We start from the raw sequence: 15,381 nt of genomic DNA, 5'->3' as shown, positions 1-15,381 counted from the left end.
TTTAAGCCTTTCTGCCTACCCTCCAATCCAGCCACGGGGCCTCCCACTGACCGGTATCCCAGGGTTTCCCGGGACTTTCCAAGAGGCTCCAGCGGTGGTCCTTTCCCAGTCCTTCCAGGACTAGATGATGAAATCCACACGCACTCTTTTAGAAGGTTGGAACAACACAGGACAGAATAAGAAACAAAGTAAAGGTTTTCCTAAATTCTCCGCCTAGAGATATCCACTGCCAATTGACTGGAGACCATTCTTCCAGATGTCTCTCTATCATTGGTACATCTCATTGAATAAAAATGACACTATACCATGCATGTCATTTTATAAACTGCTTGTTTTTGCTCAACAGTATGTCATGGAGATATTTTTCATATCACTGATTTTATGTCTGTGTATTTCCTTTTAAAGGCAGCGTGAGTCCCTCATATAGCCCTTTTGTGGGACATTGAGGGCATGTCCATTTTTTTCATGTTATAAAGAATGCTGAAATGAGCATCTTCTATGCAGACATTTTTGTGTACTTCTCTGATTAGCTCTTAAAGACTTAAAAGAGGAATTATTGGGTTGAAGGATATACATGTTTTTATATATGTAGTCAAGCTGTCCTCTGGGAATTTATTATATGGTACAAGTCCTGCCAGCTGACTTTTGCGGGCCAGAGCACACGGTGGCTGGGAAGCCATATTTGCCCCTATTGATTCAGCCTCATGTGGCCTGCAGCTCTGAACTGTGGCTTGTCCTGTGTCCTCTCTAGGTTCTCATCAGAGTGATTTATAATGCACCTCGACTGCCTTCCCCCTCTTTCTTTTTCTTACCTTAATAGCATATGACATTTTAGGGACCAATTTCCTAATGCTTACAAAAGTGTCTTGAATTATTTGAATGAATAGGTGATGTAAGAGAAAAAACTTAATCCTTGTATATCCCATGTTCTATGACTTGGTTGACCTGTGGATAATCTCTCCATTGCTTTCTATGGCTTCGTCACCTTCCTTTGTCACTTTATGTGAAACGGGGAACCTTAGCACATGCCTCTTCTAGCCCTAGTGGAGATTCACTCTATTTTATTTTTAGTAAACATTTATTGAAATTGTAAAACAAACATGGTCAAATTCCACAAAGATTGAAAAACAGAGAAACAAAGCATATCACCATTTCTCCAAATTGTGAAACTGTCACCTAGAAGGTTGCATAGTCTTTGCCCCATTAGTGAATTTAGCCGCTCCTTTGTGCCTGGAATGTGGTATTTTCACTTAAACCAAAGAACTACAGGGTTGTATGAACTTGCAGAATATCAGCTTCTCAAAATAAAAAATTTTTTTCTTTATAAGATAGGATCAACATTTGGCTTTTAAGAATAACGATTTCTTTTGGGGCAGTAAATATGAGATTTCTTTAAAAAAGAAAAAAAAACACAAAAAGAAAAAAGGGAGCTCTGCCTAAGTTTTCCTGATGTCATCATTGAGTAAATAAATGCACCTTGTACAGAATGAAGTAACAGCCACAGGCCTTGTATCCTATTAAAATGGATTTCCGAATGTCTGGGATAGTTTTCCATGACGGTACAGGAGACATGAACACAGGCCAGGTTCTGGTTGTGACATCAAGATTGGTTGGTCTTCTACATGGTCCAGGACCTCTCATTCCTGCGTCTCCTCATGAGCTCCATCTATTGTCCACTTCGACGCTGGGTGCGCCCAGGAGATTTGCTTCTTTGATGTGTGTGCATGGATTCTTACTTTTGCGTATTTTGACATCCTTCATTTCCAACAGCTGTGGGATAAACACTTGCAGGCAGTGAGTGGTTTCATCCTGCAAGCTGCCAGGATGCTTGCCAAAAGTTTCATGTTTTCTTACCCTACATGGAAAGCCTTTAAAAATGCTTAGTTTTCTTTTCTCTTATTTCTAACAGTCTTGCCCTCTGTTTTAGGAGATATGGCTGGTGAATCTGGATGTCATATTGGAACATTGTTTTTTCATGGGGTTTAATTTCTCCTTTAAAAAATTGAACGTACACTGCTTTCTTGTCTCTTTGTAATCAATAGAGTTGACTCATTTTTGTAATTCCTACACTCATCAAATTATGTCAGTAGAGCATTTTGTTCAACATCTTTGATTCTAATCAGGTGGTTCCTGAGAATTGTTAAAACAGCAACCTTAGAACAGAAAATAGAATCAGGAATTTTATTGAATCCCTGGAATGTGAACTCCATGAAAATGTGCAGTTTTTTGTCTGTTTTGTTCACTGCTATATCCTCAGCAGTGCCGGGCATGTACTCAGTAAATATTTGTGGAATGAATGAATGAGGGGATCCAATAAAAAAGAATTATATACGTTGAACAATTCAAAGAAGTGGTGATTCAAATCCCTTTTCTCATTCTCTCATTGATTTTTAATATTTATTTATTTATTTATTTTTGGCTGTGTTGGGTCTTTGTTTCTGTGCGAGGGCTTTCTCTAGTTGTGGCAAGCGGGGGCCACTCTTCATCACGGTGCGCGGGCCTCTCACTATCGCGGCCTCTCTTGTTGCGGAGCACAGGCTCCAGACGCGCAGGCTCAGTAATTGTGGCTCACGGGCCCAGCTGCTCCGCGGCATGTGGGATCTTCCCAGGCCAGGGCTCGAACCCGTGTCCCCTGCATTGGCAGGCAGATTCTCAACCACTGCACCACCAGGGAAGCCCCCTCTCATTGATTTTTAAGTGAATGAAAGCTCTGTGACTTTGTCAACTGTCTTAAATTTTCTGGATCTCAGTTTTCTCATCCATAGAATAAAGACTTGATAAACTGTAGAGTCCCTTCCAAGCCTAAACCTTTATCATGGCAGGTGATACACATATATCAGTGATGAGCTAACTTGTACACCTCCTGCCAAGCAGAACCGCCACAGAAAAGATAGTTCCAAATGGAAATTTTCCCAAAATAATTGCGGATGGAGTTACTGAAGAATAAATGCATAATCTCCAGGGAACACCCTTGAATGATAATACTAATTTGAATGCATAGATTCCCTCCTTCCTTGCTTTCATCAGTCTCATTGCTACATCAGGCTCTTAACTGATGGGTACTCTGAATAAAATGAATGTGAAAATGACCCAAAGAAAGAAAGAAGGCATTTCCCGTTTTTCCATACACAATCCTTTTCCAAAGCACAATCCTTTGTGCTTTCATACCCAGGAAAACAATGTATGGCGTCAGTGGTGTAAAGTTTTGTTGGTCAATACCATTTTACTTATATTATTAATGAAGTGCTCTGAAAAATAAATTTTAAGGCAGTATATTGAATATAATCACATTTCATAGGTAGCTGGGTATGTTCTAGAATGAATTTATTTTGTCTGTTTTAAATCGACTTAAAGTGCTAGAAATTGTATTGCTTTTCTCAGGTTACTCTCTATTTTAACAGTTCTCAACTTTAAATGTTTTCTGTTTGCTTGGATATTTCCATGTCATTATATTTTTCTCACTAGTTCTTTCTTAATTCATTAAAGGAAAATGTTTAAGCAGTAAATCTCTTGACCCCATGATACAATTTCTTTACAGTCACTTAATCCTATATGTGAAAGATCCAGCTATTTGTCTAGTTGCCTTTCTTAGTTATAATATGCCTAGTTCCAGTATATTAGCTTGGTTGGTATTATTGCACCGAAATGTAGGGGAGATTGTAAGACCCATCCACATAATGTAAATGGATACGTCCTTGAGAAGGAAAGGAAGGTGGAAGGAGGAAAATCCCTGTGACTCTCTGTAAAAAATGGTAAAAATGTCTTGTGTGCCCAACACAGATGTTTCACTTTCAAATTTAAGGATAATTTAATGTTTTGATGCTGGTTCTATTTAATAATTTACCTTTGTTTTATGGAGATTTAAAAAAAGGAATAAGGAAATAGGAGGGTAGACATACAAAGAGAAAGGAAGGAAGGAAGGGAGGGAGGAAAGAGGGAAGAAAAAGAGGGAGGAAGGGAGGGCGGAAGGAAGGAAACAAGCTAGCCATTGCTAAGGCCAAAGCCCTTGCTTATTTGAGTGGAGAATGTTACAGTGATGAAAGTGGCAACTCAGAGGAGCCCCACAATCCCTTCCTTCCTTCCAGTCTTCTCCCAGTTTCACCTGCCTTCCTTCCGTCCAACTTTTTCTTCCCTTCTCAACTTCCTTTCTCCCCCTTTTCCCTGAATATTTCCCCACCATTGCCGATGATACGCCTGTCTGTCGCTGGGGACACCTTAGTGACAACACAGACTTGGAGCTGAGCCTCTCCTTGGGGAGGACAGAGACATAGCAGCAAGTCATACTGACTGATGGGATTATCCATTCTGATAAAGGCTGTGACAAAGGTGACAGGGGAGAGGATGATGGTGGGACAAACTTAGACTAACGGGTCAGCAAAGAACTCTCTGAGAAAGTAAAATGTTTACACTGAGACTTGAAGGATGAGCTGAAGTTATCTAGGAGTAAGGGGGTGTGTGTGTGTGTGTGTGTGTGTGTGTGTGTGTGTGTGTGTGTGTATCTGTCTGTCTGTCTGAGGGGAGAGGGGAAGGTGTGAGCCCAGGCAGAATGAAAAGCAGGTGCAAAGGCCTTGAGATGAAAAAGACTGAATGTTAGAGGAGCTGGAAGGTGGTCAGAGTGGCCAGAGTGGTCAGTAGGATGGGGGCAGGGCTGGAAATGACTGTGGGTAACATAGGCAGAGCCTTGTGGGCTGTGTCAGTTATCTTGGATGCTCTCTAGAACATCCACAGGAATCCACTGAAGGGCACTGAGTGGAGGTTAATATGATTTGAGTCTTAAGGAGATTTTAATAGTTTAAAGATTTTTCTGACCACCCTCTACGGAATGGATTGCAGTTATCTGAACTAAGGAGTGCCACAGTGCACCTAACCAAAGTGTACCTACACAGCATAATGTAGGAGCCAACTGTTCAGGTTCAAATCCCAGTTGCTAGCCTTGGGCAAGGGAATTAAATTTTCTGTGCCTCTGTTTCTTTATTTGTAAAAGGCAGGTGATAACGGTATCAAGCTGAGGGATGTTGTGTAGATGACAACAGCGTAATAATGTCTGGCATATAATAAGTGCTCAATAAACATCTGCCATTGTGATGACCTATTCCTGAACTTTGCTCTGTAACACACAGGCTGTCAAAAGGTAAAATTAAAAGACATTTAAAATGTTTTCTAGGAAAAGTAGCCCATGAAGAATCCTTTAATAAAACAAGCAAGCAAACAGACAAAAAGACCCTGTATCTTTCTAGCTGGAAAAACCTTTTCGTGTATGAGGTTGCTTAGCATGGGGGACGGTCATGCTGCCTAAGGAGTCCTCTGCGGGCAGTGAACCAGCCCCGTCTTCCTACTTTAATTCATCCTGCAAATTGCAGAGTATCTCCTGTCTGCAAGGTACTGGTGTTGGTTAAGGTGGTTTTGGAGGCAAGAGACAGAACACTCCTACTCAGCCAGCTTAAACCATGAAGCACTCTATTATTTTATATGGTGAGGGATCCAAAGGCAGCGTGGCTCTGGCTCTTTCTCTGTCTTTTGGGATTCCTTTGCCTCTGCCCCTTTCTGGTGCTGGCTTAACCCTCAGACTGGTGTCAAGAGAGCGGCTTTCATCCCCTGTGTCTCATTCGGGTGGACCACATCCCTCCTAAGCAGAGGAACAATCTCTTCCTTGTGTCTTCTTTTAAAAGCAAGGAAATCGAGATATGTTCGGTAGATGGGCCTTCTGCCCGTGGTTGCTGCTGAGTAAGTATCGTTGACATCTCGCCCCTCCACTGCCGTCATGTCCGAGTCAGAGTGTCCCAAAGAGCCCGAACAGCTGTGGAAGCTCTTCATCGGAGGTTTGAGCTTTGAAACAACCAATGAGAGTCTGAGGAGCCATTCTGAGCAAAGGGGAACGCTCACAGATTGTGTGGTAATGAGGGATCCAAGCACCAAGCGCTGCAGAGGCTTCGGGTTTGTCACGTATGCCACCGTGGAGGACGTGGATGCGGCCATGAATGCAAGGCCACACAAGGTGGATGGAAGAGTGGTGGAACCAAAGAGGGCCGTCTCAAGAGAAGAAGATTCTCAAAGACCTGGTGCCCATGTACCTGTGAAAAAGATTTTTGGTGGTGACGTTAAAGAAGACACTGAAGAACATCACCTAAGAGATTATTTTGAACAGTATGGGAAAATCGAAGTGACTGAATTCATGACTGACGGAAGCAGTGGCAAAAGGAGAGGCTTTGCTTTCCTAACTTTTGATGACCGTGACTCCGTAGACAAGATTGTCATTCAGAAATACCACACTGTGAATTGCCTCAACTGTGAAGAAAGGAAAGCCCTACCTAAGCAAGAGATGATAGTGCTTCATCCGGCCAAAGAGGTCGAAGTGGTTCTGGAAACTTTGGTGGTGGTCTTGGAGGTGGTTTTGGTGGGAATGACAGCTTTGGTCGCAGAGGAAACTTCAGTGGCTGAGGTGGCTTTGGTGGCAGCCACGGTGGTGGGGGATATGGTGGCAGTGGGGACGGCTATAATGGATTCGGTAATGATGGAAGCCATTTTGGAGGTGGCGGAAGCTACAATGATTTTGGCAGTTACAACAATCAATCTTCAAATTTTGGACCCATGAAAGGAGGAAACTTTGGAGGCAGAAGTGCTGGCCCCTGTGGTGGTGGAGGCCAATACTTTGCCAAACCACGAAAACAAGGTGGCTGTGGTGGTTCCAGCAGCAGCAGGAGCTATGGCGGGGGCAGAAGATTTTAATTACCGCCGGGAAACAAAGCTTAGCAGGAGAGGAGACCCGGAGAAGTAACAGGGAAGCTCCAGGCTACAACAGATTTGTGAACTCAGCCAAGCACAGTGGTGGCAGGGCCCAGCTGCTACAAAGAAGACATGGTTTAGACAAAACTCATGTGTATGGGCAAAAAAAACTGGAGGACTGTATTTGTGACCAATTGTTTGTTTTTGTTTTTTTTTTAATTAATTAATTAATTTTTGGCTGTGTTGGGTGTTCGTTTCTGTGCCAGGGCTTTCTCTAGTTGCAGCGAGCGGGGGCCATTCTTCATCGCGGTGCACGGACCTCTCACTATCGCGGCCTCTCTTGTTGCGGAGCACAGGCTCCAGATGCACAGGCTCAGTAATGTGGCTCACGGGCCTAGTTGCTCCGCGGCATGTGGGATCTTCCCAGACCAGGGCTCGAACCCGTGTCTCCTGCATTGGCAGGGGGATTCTCAACCACTGCACCACCAGGGAAGCCCTGTGACCAGTTGTATAACAGATTATTTTAGTTTCTGTTCTGTGGAAAGTATAAAGCATTCCAACAAAGGGTTTTAATGTAGATTTTTTTTTTTTTTGCACCCATGCTGCTGACTGCTAAATGTAATAGTCTGATCATGAAGCTGAATAAATGTGTCTTTTTTAAAAAAAAAAAAAAAGCAAGGAAATCTTTTCCTGAAGCTCCTCAGCAGAACCCCCTCCTATCTCATTGACCACAAAATTGGCCCATGACTATGTTGGAACCAGTCATTGACAAGGGGAATGGCGCCATCATGATTGACTTGGACTTCTCATGGCCCACGCACTAGGGGCCCAGCCTCCTCGGAAGCATGTGGACAGATTGGAGAAGGGGAGACACCGGAGTAAAATGGGGATTGTGTCAGGAAGGAGGAGAGAAGAAGTGCCTGAAGGTTCGGCCTCCAGCAGCATCTACCAAATAGCTGTAGGGCAAACCATCGCCTTCAAAACCTCACATTCGAGAGAGTGAGGTGGAGACACACAGAATTTGAACATTGATCAGAATGCAATAATTACTGAAATAGAGTTTTGATCAGAGGACATGGGAGTGTGGAAGAAAAATTGATTAATCCTTTTTTGGCTGGTATCAGGACTGGTGACAGCTGACCAGCCCATTGAAGAATTGAATAAGAGTTAGCTGAAATATGGCTTTCTTGGTAGAAAAAGAATTTTTTTTTTACAATGTTTCTAAAACCAAGATTTTTTTTCCAATTTCTTAAAAACATTAAAAAAAATTGTGGTAAAATGCACATAACATAAAATTTACCATCTTAACCATATTTAAGTGCGTAGTTCAGTATTGTCCAGCCTACTCACGTTGTCATGCAGCCAATCCCCAGAACTTTTTCATTTTGCAAAACCGAAACTCTGTATCCATTAAACAACTCCCCATTTCCTCTTCCCTCCAGCCCCTGGCAACCACCATTCTTTCTGTTTCTATGAGTTTGACTATTCTAGATACTTCATCTAAGTGGAATCATACAATATGTGTTCTTTGGTGTCTGGCTTATTTCACTTAGCATAATGTCCTCAAGGTTCTTTCATGTTGCAGCCTGTCCCAGAATTTCCTTCCTTTTTAAGATTGAATAACATTCCATTACATTTATATATCACATTCTATTTATCAGGTCATCCAGGGATGGACACTTGGGTTGCTTCCATGTCTTGGCTATTGCGAAATAATGCTACTGTGAACATGGGTGTACGTATATTTCTTCAAGACTCTGCTTTCAATTCTTTTGGTTATTCCAGAGTGGAATTGTCAAGCTTGGTCCTTAAGTCTCCTAATGTGTGTTCTTATTGTAAGGATAATAGTTGAAGGTGGATGTATGATTTATGTTTTAGAGCCTTGCTGCCCGCTGTGGTACCTGGTCTCGTAGGTGCATCAGTAGCACCTGGGAGATGGTTAGGTGTCTTGCCCCAGCTCTATTTACTGAACCAGCTCTGCAAGTCCTAGGGAATCCCCAGGTGCCTCCAAGGCACATTAAAGTTTGAGCAGCCCTGCTCTGAGTATACACTTGTTTCCCTTCCAAGAGTTTACGGTCAAGTGTATCTTTTCTCTTAGGTTTTACCTTCATTCAAAAATTTGCTCTTCCCTCCCCTTTGTGCTACATACAAATCATTTGCTTTCAAAGACTTGATATTTAACATTGCAGCGGCAGAGATCTTTTTTTTTTCTTTTTCCCATTTACTGTTTCATCTGCCTCTAAAAGAGGCAGGAATTAGATCAGCTGGAATTAGAAAAGAAGACCCACTGCAGAGGTGACTGCTAATTAAGTCCCATCTTGAAGATTATTAGTTTAATACAGCAACAAAGCAAACAAACAAAAAGAGAGCATATTTTAGTTTTGGTTGAGAAGGGTAGGACCCAGGAAAACAGAAGTATGTGAAAAGAATTGCTAAGTGACTGATAAATAGGCTTAAGTTATTTAAACTGGCACCGAGCACGGCTTAAAGAGTATGTTTTGCATCATCTAAATTTCTAAATACCTGGAGTATATTTGTAAACATGGCAATCTAACATGTTATTGAACGGCACATTCATATTCAAATGAGCATAAATGAGGATTTAACAGCTGATTGCACAGTGTGAATGATAGTAACTAATTGTCAAGTCGGAAAGTTGCGCAGATAATAGTACTAATGCGATCGGCACGCAGCCGCAGTGATATGACTTACAGTAGCAAATCCGTGAATTTTCAGCTGGCTGCCCAAGTCCCCGTACATAAAAGAACGAGTCTGGATTAGGGCAACATGGGCCAAATGGGCAGTCAGAAGGGAAAAGAAGGGCGAGGAGGAAGAATCGGAGCTAGGTTTGAGGGGCGGTGTGAAACTTTTCTTTCCCCCTACGCGGGCCTTTACCTCTTTCATAACAGTCATCAATGGGGCTCCCTGGCCATTCAGCGCTGTCCCTCTTCTAGGAAGCAATTGTTCAGAGGTGTGGCTCATTTCAGGCATTAATCTCCACTGAATGGCGGCTGTGTTACACATTCTGTCTCTACCAGAAGCCTGCAGGCAGCTGGTCAGTGGAAAGTAACAATGACCACAGGAGGAGAATGGGGCAAATGCTTTGCTGCAGATGCTGCGTCCCCAACCTTGACCTTGGTCATTTCCCTCCCAGGGTGGCTTGGCCCTTCGCAGCAGGAGCCTGGCTTTGCGAGGCTGCCACGGCGGGCAAGGTGGCCGCTACCTGCGGATTTGTCCCCTCCTAATAACCCTTAGACCCGACAGGCAGTCACCGTGAGGACTGGAGACGGAGGCCAATGTGGAGACGGCTGCTAAGTCCAAACATGAAAACAAACCCCCTAAGTTTTCAGGCAGGGGCTTCTCAAGCAGGGCTGAGTTCCAGTTCCCAGCGGCTCCAGTCGGTGATCCAAGCCTGGGTGTTGGGCATTGGTCAGGGGAAGTGGCTGCTCTTTCAGGCCAGCACTTGCCTCCTGCATCCTCTGTCGCCCGGTCTCCAGCCTGTGCAGAGCGCTGGGAGCGGGAGAAATGTAACAAAAAATCCTGTCTTCTGTCCACCCCTAGTGCCTTCTATACCTCCACCCCCCAGGGGGAAAAGCACATCCCTAGTCTCTTCCCTATCCCACCTTCAGCCCATCTCCATTCTCATCCAGTCTCCTTCTGCATCTTCCTCTACCTCCGCCTTTCTCTCTCTCATCTATCTATCATCTATCTATTATCTATCAATCGATTGATCATCTATGTATCTATTTATGTATCTATCTATTATCTATCTATCATCTATCAATTATCAATCAATCAATCATCTAGGTATCTATTATCTATCTCTATCTATCATCTAATACAGAAAAGCAGATTTGGTCGAGTACTGCTTATCACTTCCTTGATTAAACCATTAATGACTGCCCATTGACAACAAAAAGTGCACACTTTTTACTAGAACCCTGCAAGTCTTTCATAACCTGAACCACCTTGGTTTTTCAACTTCTTCTTCCCCTTCCCTTCCTCCCGCCTCACTTCCTCTCTCCTTTCCTTGCTCGGAGGTCACAGACATGGTGCCAGGCACAGGACATCCTGACACTCCCTCCCACCCGCTTCCTGACGACTGCCTTTCATCACACCCTGCCTCTCCCCCCATCTCCATCACCTCCAGGGTTTGGTCTCAGAGCCACGCTGGACCTCTTGTCTTCCCCCCAGGCTCCCTGCTCCTTCCCCTCTCTCAGCCTCTGTCTTTGAGGTTTCCTCTCTAGCATGCTTGTTCCTGAACCCACATTCTGGCCATAAATGGTTCCTTCTTTAGAGCTCTCTTTGTCAAGAACAAGCACAGCTGTACCTCTTACCAGACTGAGGGTTCCTTTCTCATTTTATCCCAGTGCCTGGAAGGGTTTCCAGCTTAATAATATGTGCATGTGAGGGAGAAGGGGGAAGAAGCCTTGATTGCCACTTCTACCTGGATGGAAGTCAAGAACTCGGACCCTGGAGTCAGGCTTCCCGCTCAGACCTACTTCGGCCATTCACCGGCTGTGCATCCTTGGGTTGGTTTCCTCATCTCTCTGAGCCTCGTTTCGTCAAGTGTACAGTACAGCTTGTTACAGTACCTACCTCATAGGGTTGCTCTGAGGATTGAATGAACGAGTGCATGTGAAGGGCTTAGCCGACTGTAGATGCTCAGTAAATAGAATTCAAACTCCCTGAGGACTGGGACCCTTGTTTGATTGACTGATACGTTTTCAGCACCTAGGACTCTGCCTGGCATGAGAATGAATGGAGGGAGCTAGAGTAATAATCATATGTGAAAGCTGCAGTTGGTGGGTCCTGCTGGCAGTTGCATCCATGTGGGTTGGAATAAGCTTTGGGTGACTCTCAAACCTCTCTTTACTCTGCATTTGGAAGGACTGTGCTTAGGACTTCGTTATTTGGTTACTGTTGCCCCGATTCACCTGGAAACACATATCTTTCATGCTATCCTTTAGGTGTCATTCAGGGGACCAACACTCTCCAGCCACACTGCAAGGTTTGAAGCTGTGTTTTCAAGGGCGCCCTCCACCAGCTCTCCACTCTGAAGATGTTTCCCCCGCCCCTGCACCGCTGGTTGGGTCACCTTGGCCATGAGATCCTGATTTGCCATCCCATTCTAATTTGGTAAGTCCTCCTGCTTTGCTGTGCCCTGTTTCATGCAGGGCTCTTGTGACACTTCCATTTCCGCCACACGTTGGCGTCCCCTGACCCAGTCAAGGTTATTTTGGTTGCAAGCACCCAAAACCAACTCAAGGACTGTAAGGAAGACCAAAGGGCCATGTGTGGTGGAGGTGGTTTATTGGAAGGAATCAGGAATATCTCAGAACTGATGGTCAGGAAAGGCTGTTGGAACCAGCAGTGGGGACGGCTCAGCCACAGAGGCCGCCCTCTCCACCCACAGAACCCGTGCGCAAGAATGCCAGAGGGCTTGGCTGTAGGGGTATGGGCAATGGGCTTTGGACATAGGTTACCTGAGAGCAGGTGCCACTCCAAGCCAAGCCGGAGGAGAGGAGAGGTTTTGGTTGCAGAACCAAAGCATCCTGTCCCAGCATCTCCTGCTCAGACAGTCCGTTTGGAAAAGTTAGTTTCCTGAGGCAGGTTACTTTGGGACTGAGTGAGAAGGAACCTTTACCTAATTCTCCTCCTGATGCAAATCTAGGGGAAGGGCATGCTGGGAAAAGAGACTTTAAGGGGATGGTTGTTAGGGCCTGGTGCAGCTGGGATCCCCTGACGTGGGATATGGGACATGGGACCCCACTTTAGCTCAGAAAAAAGGCCTGAGCTGAGTCCACCTTTGCACACAGCAGGTCACTGTGTTAACTCAGAGACCAAAGGACTTGGGTGGGGCTGGAAATGGGATGGGAATTAGGGGTGATGAGATGCCAGTGATGTGAGACAGGGATTCTTCTTTCCTCTTTTCCTCAAATTCATGTCACATATTTCATAGATAATTTTGGTTCCCAGGTTGTAAAAGGACAATTCTTAATCCCAGGATTAAAAATGTTCATTTTAGGATTTATGTATTGATAATAAATTGATGAAGACAAGCATCATTGCAAGGAATAGAGAGCCAGGCTCCTTAATATTCACTCAGTTACAGCGATTATAGGATTTGGTTTTGCTCTTACTTTTCTATATCAAATAGAATTGTTTTTCTGTTTGTTTTTGACATTTCTATTTTTTTCTTAACCTTTATTTTTTTAGAGCATTCTTACATTCACAGAAATAGAATTGGTTTTTGTTATAGCTTTTATATGATTCCGATTTCACAGAAAGTTTCTACAATCTACACATTTGTATTTGTGCCATGGTAAATTTTATTCAGTTTTACTTTTTAACTTTTCATACAGAAGGATAAAAATAAGAAATTTTAAAAAATCACTGATTCATGAAACACTTGTTTGGCAACAGTAGAACTATTGAGTTGGGACTGTGGCGACCTTCATTTTGACAGAATGAGGACAGATTATTGTTCAGATTAGAGTAGCTTATGAAATTAACCAAAATCACAAACAAAATATTAGCAAATAGAATACAGCAATGTATTAAAAGAAGAATATATCTTGACAAAGTGAGGTTTATCCAAAGTGTGAATATTTGTTGAACATTAAAAAATCAATGTCATAAAGAATAAAAACCTTGTGACCGTACTAATAAATGCTGAGGAAACATTTGATAAAATTCAACACCCATTCTGTATTAAAAAAAAAAACAAACAACAACAAAAACAAAAAGCTCTCAGCGAAGTAGAAAATCAGGGAAAGAAACCTCCTCTCTAATAAGGGGTATCTATTGAACACTTAGAACTAACATCACACTTAATGGTAAAATATTAGATGCTTTTCCTCTACAGTCAAGGCAAGGATATTCACTCTTATCACTTCTATTCTACAATTCAGTAGAGGGCCTAGCCAGTGCAATAAGTCAAGGACAGAAATAAAAGGCATAAAGATGAGAAAGAAAGAAGGAAAACTATCTTTATTCACAGTTGACATCACTGTGTACATGAAACATCCAAAGGAATCTACACACTACTAGAATTTTTTAGTGAATTTAGTAAAGTTGCAGGGTAAGAGACCAATGTATAAAGATTAAATTGTATGTCTCTATACAGGCAACAAATGATGGGAAAATAAAATTAAAATACACTACTGAAAGTAACCTAAGGATCAAATACTAAGAATAAATTTAAGTTTAATGAAAGATATGCAAGGTCTCTACACAGAAATTTATAAAATATTGCTGAGACAAATTAGAGAAGTCTTAAATAAATGCAGAGATATGCCATGTTCATGAATTGGAAGATTTAGTATGTTAAGATGTCAGCTTTCCTCAAATTTATCTATCCAGTTAATGCAATCCCAACCTAAATCCCAGCAGAGATTTTTGTAGAAATGAATAAGCTGATTCTAAATATTTATGCAAAGGATCTTAAATAGTCAGAACAATCATGAAAAAGAAGAACAAAGTTGAAGGAGTTATGCTAGCTGATTTCAAGACTTACTAAAAAGCTATAGTAATCACGATAGTGTACTATTGGTATAAGGTAAAAAATAGATCAATAGAACAGGAGAAAGAGTCCAGAAATAGATCTACAGTGGTTATTGGGCTACATATAGATGCATGGTCAATTGCTTTTTGTCAAAAATGTCAAAGCAATTCAATGTAGAAAGGCAAATAAGTCACATGTCAGTAAATATCAGGAAAAAATGGTGGAAAAACTAGATATTGGCACAGGAAAATAATAAAGCTTGACTCCTACCTCACACTATACGTATAAATTAATTTGAAGTGGAAAACATACATAAATATCTTCACTATTTGGGGCAGGGAAAGATTTCTTAGAAAGTCATAAAAGACACTACCAATAAAAGCAAACATTCATACATTGGACTTTATCAAAATTAAATACTTCTCATCAAAAGAAACATTAAGAAAGTGAAAAGTCAAGCTACAGATTGGGATGAAATATTCAAGAAGTGTATATTTGAAAAAGACTTAATCTAGAATATATATAGAATTCCTACAAATCAATAATAAAAAACCCAATTAATAAAAAATGGACAAAAATCTTTAACAAGCACTTTCAAAAGAAGATACCTGAAAAGCCAAGGAATATCAATACATGAAAAGGTGTTCAACATCATAAGGCAACAGGGGAATGCAAATTAAAACCACAATGAAATACTGCAACACATGCATCAGAATGTCTGAAATTACAAGACTGACAATACCAAGTGTTGGCAACCATACATTGTTGGTGAAAACATAAAATAGTAAAATTTTAGTTCAACATGTTATCTAACTTATGAGCAGAAAATCCACTTCTAGATACATACCCAAGTGAAATGAAAACATATTCCTCAAAAAGATGTGTCCAAAACTTTCATGATAGCTTTATTCATAATAACTGGGAACATCAGCAAGAGAATAGATAAACAAATTATGGTATATTTTTACAATGGAATACTACTCATCAATCAAAAGAAACAAACTCTTGATGCAGGCAACATCATGGATGAATCAAAAACATTATATTGAGCACAAGAAGCCAAACACAAAAGAATACATACTTTATGATTCTATTAATATGAAGTTGAAGAACAGGCAAAACTAACTTATGGTGATAGAAATTAGAACAGT

The 15,381-nt window shown here is 42.0% G+C and overlaps 1 pseudogene across 1 annotated transcript; it reads left to right on the top strand.

Moving 5' to 3' along the window:
- The first annotated feature begins 672 nt into the window (after nucleotides 1-672).
- Nucleotides 673-14,914, top strand: LOC309630178 (heterogeneous nuclear ribonucleoprotein A1 pseudogene; annotated as a pseudogene). Its single transcript has one exon. The product of its transcript is annotated as a heterogeneous nuclear ribonucleoprotein A1 pseudogene (transcript).
- Nucleotides 14,915-15,381: the final 467 nt, after the last annotated feature.

This window comes from Balaenoptera borealis (assembly GCF_965194805.1).
Source record: "Balaenoptera borealis genome assembly, chromosome: 5".
NCBI lineage: Eukaryota > Metazoa > Chordata > Mammalia > Artiodactyla > Balaenopteridae > Balaenoptera > Balaenoptera borealis.
Note: the sequence above shows the minus strand (reverse complement) of the source record. Positions and strands in the feature narration are given on the sequence as shown.